The 7,721-nt window shown below is 42.7% G+C and overlaps 1 long non-coding RNA gene across 1 annotated transcript; it reads right to left on the reverse strand.

Moving 5' to 3' along the window:
* Positions 1-828: 828 nt before the first annotated feature.
* Positions 829-7,060, reverse strand: LOC127692972 (uncharacterized). Its single transcript, XR_007979563.1, has 3 exons — positions 6,967-7,060; positions 4,487-4,639; positions 829-3,691 (listed from the first exon to the last, which is right to left on the reverse strand). It is a non-coding gene; the product is annotated as an uncharacterized LOC127692972 (long non-coding RNA).
* Positions 7,061-7,721: the final 661 nt, after the last annotated feature.

Genomic DNA, 7,721 nt, shown 5'->3' on the forward strand with positions numbered 1-7,721 from the left:
GCTCAGCAGCTTAGAGTGCTTGTTGCTATTGCAGAAGACCTGGATTTGGTTCCCAGCACCCACATGGTAGCTCACAACCTTCTGTATCTGCAGTACCAAGTGACCCAATGCCCTCTTCTGACCTCTTTCTGGAACCAGGCATGCATGTGGTGAACCTAGATACATGTAAACAAAACACTCATATATGTAAAAATAAAATAACCAAAAAATAATGTAAATGCCCCAATAAGGCCTCCATCACTTTACCCATGCTTTACTATGCTTGTGTGTTTGTTTAAAAACCAGTAGATAAAAGAGTATCAAATAGCTAGGTGATGGCGGTGTGCACCTTTAACCTCAGCACTCAGGAGATAGAGGCATGCAGATCTCAAGTTTATCCTGGTTCAAACCACCCTGGTCACAGAGCAAGTTCCAGGATAGCCAGAGCTACAGAGAAATGCAGTCTTGAAAAATGAACAAGCCAGGGAGGGGTGGTCCATACCTTTAATCCCAGCCCTTGGGAGGCAGAAGCAGGCGTATTTCTGAGTTCGAGGCCAGTCTGGTCTACAGAGTGAGTTCCAGGACAGCCAGGGCTACACAGAGAAACCCTGTCTCAAAAAAACCAACCAAACAAAACAAAAAGAATAAAATATGCTGTAAGATAAAAAGTGTGCAGAGTTTTGCATCAACTTTGAATTTCTTTTTTTTAATTTTTTTTAATTTATTGATATATTTATTTACATTTCAAATGATTTCCCCTTTTCTGGACCCCCACTCCCCAAAAGTCCCATCAGTCCCCTTCCCTCCCCCTGTTTTCCCACCCACCCCTTCCCACTTCCCTGTTCTGGTTTTGCCCTATACTGCTTCACTGAGTCTTTCCAGAACAAGGGGCCACTCCTCCGTTCTTCTTGTACCTCATTTGATGTGTGGATTATGTTTTGGGTATTCCAGTTTTCTAGGTTAATATCTACTTATTAGTGAGTGCATACCATGATTCATCTCTTGAGTCTGGGTTACCTCACTTAGTATGATGTTCTCCAGCTCCATCCATTTGCCTAAGAATTTCATGGATTCATTGTTTCTAATGGCTGAATAGTACTACATTGTGTATATATACCACATTTTTTTGCATCCACTCTTCTGTTGAGGGATACCTGGGTTCTTTCCAACTTCTGGCAATTATAAATAGGGCTGCTATGAACATAGTAGAACATGTATCCTTATTACATGCTGGGGAATCTTTTGGGTATATGCCCAGGAGTGGTATAGCAGGATCTTCTGGAAGTGAGGTGCCCAGTTTTCGGAGGAACTGCCAGACTGATTTCCAGAGTGGTTGTACCAATTTGCAACCCCACCAGCAGTGGAGGAGTGTTCCTCTTTCTTCACATCCTCGACAACACCTGCTGTCTCCTGAATTTTTAATCTTAGCCATTCTGACTGGTGTAAGGGTTGTTTTGATTTGCCTTTCCCTAATGACTAGACTCCAGAAAACCAAACAACCCTATTAAAAAATGGGGTACAGAGTTAAACAAAGAATTCTCACCTGAAGAATTTCGGATGGCGGAGAAACATCTTAAAAAATGCTCAACTTTGAATTTCAACCCAACCTTTCCAGTTTCCCTCTCCCCTCTTTTAGACACGGACATCTTCTGTTTCTGTTTTCTTGCTGCCCTCTGGTGGAATTATTAGGTATTTGTCACAAATGGCATGAAATTCACAAAAAAGCACTGGTGTCAAATACCCTTGATTCTGCCAAAGATATGGTCCAGATGTAAGTAGAGAGGAATTTGCTACAACAGGAAAATGTAAAGAAAAATCTTCTAACTATTTGCAAACTAACACACTTGTAAATAATTCACAGCTCAAAACAAGAAATGGAGTAGTAATGTGTAGGTGTTCACACAGCGGAGGATGTGAGAAGGTGTCTCTCGCGATGCTCCCAGACTGGTTTACCATAAAGCTACCGTGAGCCAGACATCTCTTCCATGCGACTCTGGGCGACAGGCACACATGGCCACACCCTGCTCTTACATGTGTGCTAGGGAATTTGAGTTTAAGTTTTCTTGCCTGCACAGCTAAGTCCTCGTAGCCATGAAGCCTTTTCTTCTGCCTCATCTTTTTTATTCCATTTCAATTAGTGCTATTATAGGGTGTCTCCAGAAATGCCTTGGATAGAAGTAAAATCTCAAAAGGTTAAACCAGAAGCTACAAGAGTTGTGCTAAGCTACAAGAGTTTAAGTACATATCTTTTTCTATGACTGGGTTTCTAGTGAGAGTCCCAGAAAATTATAGGCTTACAGGTGGGATGGGAAGGGGGCCTGAGGTAGTTATTGTCCTGGATTCTTGCTTCTTTGCTGGCATTTAACTTCAACCAGATGCCAAAGTGAGGGGCTCCCTTCCCTTCTCGTGTCCCCAAAGATTCTCTCTGCCTCTCTATTCTGGAATGAGCTTGGCCTTTAGTCTCCTCAGATGGATCTGCCTCTCAGTAAGAACACAAGCATCTTCCTTTGCTTCATTGAGACCCAGTCTTTGCTTGTGAAGTAAGCCCATGTATGTGATGTTTGCATGTTTACGAATAAAGGTTTTACACCAAGCAAGTCCTCTATAGACATTAACTCCTTCCCCTCCGGTAACTAGGACGTAGCCTCTTCCTGCTGCCGCCAGGACACACCAGGAAGCGTGGGTTTTAGCCAGGCTTCCAATCAGTCAGCACACAATGTGGAGTGGAAGTCACCTGCTCAGAGACACGATTCTCCTTCCTCCAAACCTTTGTGGAAGTCACTGACACTCCAGTGGGGAATGCCCTGCTTCCTGGGGAGCTCAGTCCCCAAGTGTGAGTTGCACCTGGCTCAATCACACCCAGTCAGGCAGTTGTTTCTTATTGCCTGACTCGGTGCTTTGTCATTTATTAATTTTATTGTTTGAAAAAGACCACTTGTGTTGATAACTTCTGCATGTGAGGGTTATGAAAATCAACTGAATTGACAAATACTTAAGGCAGCTGCTAGTGCTCGGTGTGTGTGTGTGTGTGTACTGGGGAGGAGGGGAAGAGAGAGAGGCAGCCTGGTCTACATAGTGAGTGCCCGGACAGCCAGGACTACACAGGAGAAACCCTGTCTCAAAAAGCAAACAAGCAAAAAAGACAAAAAGTATATCTTAAGGGAATTTGTTGTGATTTACAGCCTGCAGTCCAACTAAACTAACAATGGGCTGCTGTGGATGGGAAGTCCAAGAATCCAGTAGTTACTCAGTCCCACGAGGCTAGTTGTTTCAGCTGGTCTTCTGTAGAAGTAGGTTCCAGCAGGTGTACTGGCAAGTTAGTGCAAGCAGGTGAAGAAGAGCGAATCTTCCTTCTTCCAATGTCCTTATGTAGGTCTCCAGCAGAAGGTATGGCCCAGATTAAAGGTGTGTACCATCCCACCTAATCTGGAACTTGCTTTGTCTCAGATGACCTTGAACTAAGAGATCTCCTTGCCTTAGTCTCCTGGGATTAAAAGTGTGTACTACCTTGCCTGGGCCTGAGTTTTTCATGGCCACTATGCCTCAAGATCTCCATGCCAAGATCCAGGTCAGAAACTTGTGTCTCCTGTGTCTAAAAATCTGGATCACAGGTGAGCTCTCCAATTCTGGATTGTAGTTCATTCCAGATATAGTCAAGCTGACAACCAGGAATAGCCATTACAAGTATCATGGTGTAGCTTCCTTGTCAGTCCTAGAAAACACAATTTCATAGCACACCTGCAAGTCCCCGGCTTTTATAATGTTTCTGCCCTTCTTTCAGTGATGCTCCCCCAGTCTTAGGTGCAGGACTTGTGTTGTAGATTTGTCCACTGGGGTGGGGTTCCCCACAATCTGCTATTCTCTATATTTGGGCCAGCTATGTTTTTCTGGGACGGACTCTGTCTGCTGCATGAACCACAGTAACAAGCAGCTAACTGTAAGATACTCCTGAAGATGCAGTAGTGGCACTCATTTCTTGGTGGTAATCAACAGCTCTCTAATTGGACCTCGGCCCACTCAACAGAAGTACTGGTATCATGCCTGGTACTGAGAATTTAGCCAACTACCTGGGGCTAATGAGGTCATTGATCTTAGAGAGCATTCTCAAGCCACTTTGCTAGACCAGCACGATTCCTAACAGCATTCTAAATACATATCCTTATACTCATAGCTAGGCATAGCTCTCACCCCTCAGCAAAAGAAGATACGAGGGGTTACTCTATCCTTCCTGCAGGGGCAGACTCCTAGCTAGTCTCCTCCCTTGAAGACACAATATCCTGACCCATCCCAAAAGAGCCGCTACACTCAGAGCAGTAGGTAAGAACCCCCTCACCCCCTTCCAGAGTCCCAAAGCTGCTGCTGGCAGCCCAGTGGACTCAGGACCCATCACCCATCAAAACCTCCACCCTCTGGATTCCACTCCCCTTCTACCCCTTCCTCCCCTTCCGCCTGATCCTTCTTGCTGGGGCAGACTACTAGCTAGTCTGCTCCCTTGAAGACACAATACCTTGGCCCATCCCAGAAGACCCTCTGCAATCAGAGCAGTTGAGAATCAGCTGTATCCAGAGCAGTTGAGGACCTGCTGCATTCAGAGCAGTTGAGGACCCGCAGCACTCAGGGCAGTTGAGGATCCACTGCACTCCAAGCAATTGAGGATAAGCTGCAGAGTAGTTGTACAACAGCTTAGCTGCTCCACTGAAGACCCAACAGTCTGAAGGCCTCCCAGGAGATCTAGTGCATCCAGGGCAACAGATAAGAACCCTCTGCCCCTGTGAAAAGGCTCTAGTTAGAGGGCCCCACAGGTGGTCCGCTACAGCCAAGGCTGCAGGCCTACCTAGAGAACTGAAGCAACCCAGGGACAAAAGAGGCAGTCTCCAGACAGTCACCCAGACCAACAAACACCAGGGATATCCAGATGGTGAAAGGCAAGCGCAAGACCATAAGCAACAGAAGCCAATATACAGAGGCATCATCAGAATCCAATTCTCCCACCACAGCAAGCCCTGAATATAACAACACACCTGAAAATCAGGAAGCTGACCTAAAATCCTATCTTATGAAGATAATAGAGTCCTTTAAGGAAGATATCAATAACTCACTGAAAGAAATACAGGAAAACACAGGTAAACAGGTGAGGGAATTGAATAAAGTGATCAATTACTAAAGGTAGAAGTAGAAACAATAAAGAAGACATAAGTGGAGGCAAATCTGGAAATGGAAAACCTAGGAAAGAGGTCAGGAACTACAGATGCAACTATCACCAACAGAATACAAGAGATAGAAGAGAAAATCTCAGATGTAGAAGATACCTTAGGAGAGATTAACATGACTGTCAAAGAAAATTCAAAACATAAAAAACTCCTAATCCAAAGCATTCAGGAAACCCAGGACACAACAAAAAGGCCAAATCTAAAAATAATCGGAATAGAGGAGAACAAAGATTCCCAGCTCAAAGGACCCGAAAACATAACAAAATCATAGAAAACTTCCCCAACCTAAAGAAAGAGATGTCCATAAAGGTACAAGAAGCCTATAGAACACCAAATAAGTGGAACAAGAAAAGAAAATCCTCTCATCATATAATAATCAAAACACTAAACACACAGAACAAAAAAGAATATTAAAAGCTGCAAGGGAAAAAGGGCCAAGTAACATACAATGGTAGACCTATCAGAATTACACCAAACTTCTCAAGAGACTATGAAATCCAGAGAGCCTGGTCAGGGGTCATGTAGACTCTAAGAGAACACAAATGTCAGCCCAGACTACTCTACCCAGCAAAACTCTCAATCAACATAGATGGAGAAACCAAATATTCTATGAAGAAACCAAATTCAAAAAGTATCTATCTACCAATCCAGTCCTACAAAGGATGCTAGAAGAAAAACTCCAACACAAGGAAAGTACCTACACCAAAGAAAAAACAAGATATTAAGCATCTCACAACAAAGCCAAAAGGAGAGAACCACAAGCACATAAAGCCACCTACAAAAACAAATGTATCAGAAACCAACACTCATCTCTCTTTAATATCTCTCAATATTAATTGACTCAACTCACCTATAAAAAGACATAAGCTAACAGACTGGATACACAAACAAGATCCACCATTTTGCTGCATACAAGAAACACACCTCAATAACAAAGACAGACACTATCTCAGAGTAAAATGATGGAAAAAGGTCTTCCAAGCAAATGGTCCCATGAAACAAGCAAGAGTTTCTATCTTAATATCCAATAAAATTGACTTTCAACCAAAGTTTATCAAATATGATGAAGAAGGACACTTCATATTCATCAAGGGAAAATCCACCAAGATGAACTCTCAATTCTGAACATCTTTGCCCCAAATGCAAGGGCACCCACATTCATAAAAGAAACTTTACTAAAACTCAAAATATTGAACCCCACACAATAATAGTGGAGACTTCAACACCCTATTCTCACCATTGGACAGGTCATTGAAACAGAAACTAAACAGAGACACAGTGAAACTAAGAGAGGTTATGAACCAAATGGATTTCACAGACATCTACAGAACATTTCACCCTAAAACAAAAGAATACACCTTCTTCTTAGCACTTCATGGTACCTTCTCCAAAATCGACTGTATAATTGGTCACAAAACAACCCTTGGCGGATACAAGAAGACTGAAAGAATACCATGCATCCTATCAGATCACCATGGCCTAAGGCTGGTCTTCAAGAACAGCAAAAACTACAGAAAACCCACATATACGTGGAAACGTAACAACTCTTTACTCAATGATAACTTGGTCAGGGAAGGAATAAAAAAAGAAATTAAAGACTTCCTGGAATTTAGTGAAAATGTTGACACATCATACCCAAACTTATGGGACACGATGAAAGCAGTGCTGAGAGGAAAGTTCATAGCACTAACTGCCCTGGTAAAGAAACTGGAGAGATCTTACATTAACAACTTAACAGCACACCTGAAAGCTATAGAACAAAAAGAAGCAAACTCACCCAAGAGGAGAAGGCAGGAAATAGTCAAACTCAGGGCTGAAATCAACCAACTAGAAACAAAGAAAACAATACAAAGAATCAATAAAAACAGAAGCTGGTTCTTTGAGAGAATCAACAAGATAGATAAACCCCTAGCCAAACTAACTAAAGGGCTGAGAGGCAGTATCCAAATTAACAAAATCAAAAATGAAAAGGGAGACATAATAACAGAAATGGAAGAAATTCAAAAAACCATCAGATCCTACTATAAAAGTCTATACTCAACAAATCTGGAAAATCTAGAGGAAATGGATGATTTTCTAGACAGATACCACATACCAAAGTTAAATCAAGAGTAGGTAAACTACTTAAACAGGTCTATATTGCACAAGGAAATAGAAGATGTCATTAAAAACCTCCCAACCGAGCCGGGCGGTGGTGGCGCACCTCTATAATCCCAGCACTCTGGGAGACAGAGGCAGGCGGATTTCTGAGTTCGAGGCCAGCCTGGTCTACAGAGTGAGTTCCAGGACAGCCAGGGCTACACAGAGAAACCCTGTCTCAAAAAAAACAAAATCCAAAAAAAGAAAAAAAACCCTCCCAACCAAAAAAGCCCAAGGTCAGACGGATTTAGTGCACAATTCTACCAGACCTTCAAAGACCTGATACCAATTTCCCTTAAACTATTCCATAAAATACAAAGAGAAGGAACACTACCTGACTCATTCTATGAAGCCACAATTACTCTGATACCTAAACCACATGAGGACCCAACC

This window comes from Apodemus sylvaticus, chromosome 9 (assembly GCF_947179515.1).
Source record: "Apodemus sylvaticus chromosome 9, mApoSyl1.1, whole genome shotgun sequence".
NCBI lineage: Eukaryota > Metazoa > Chordata > Mammalia > Rodentia > Muridae > Apodemus > Apodemus sylvaticus.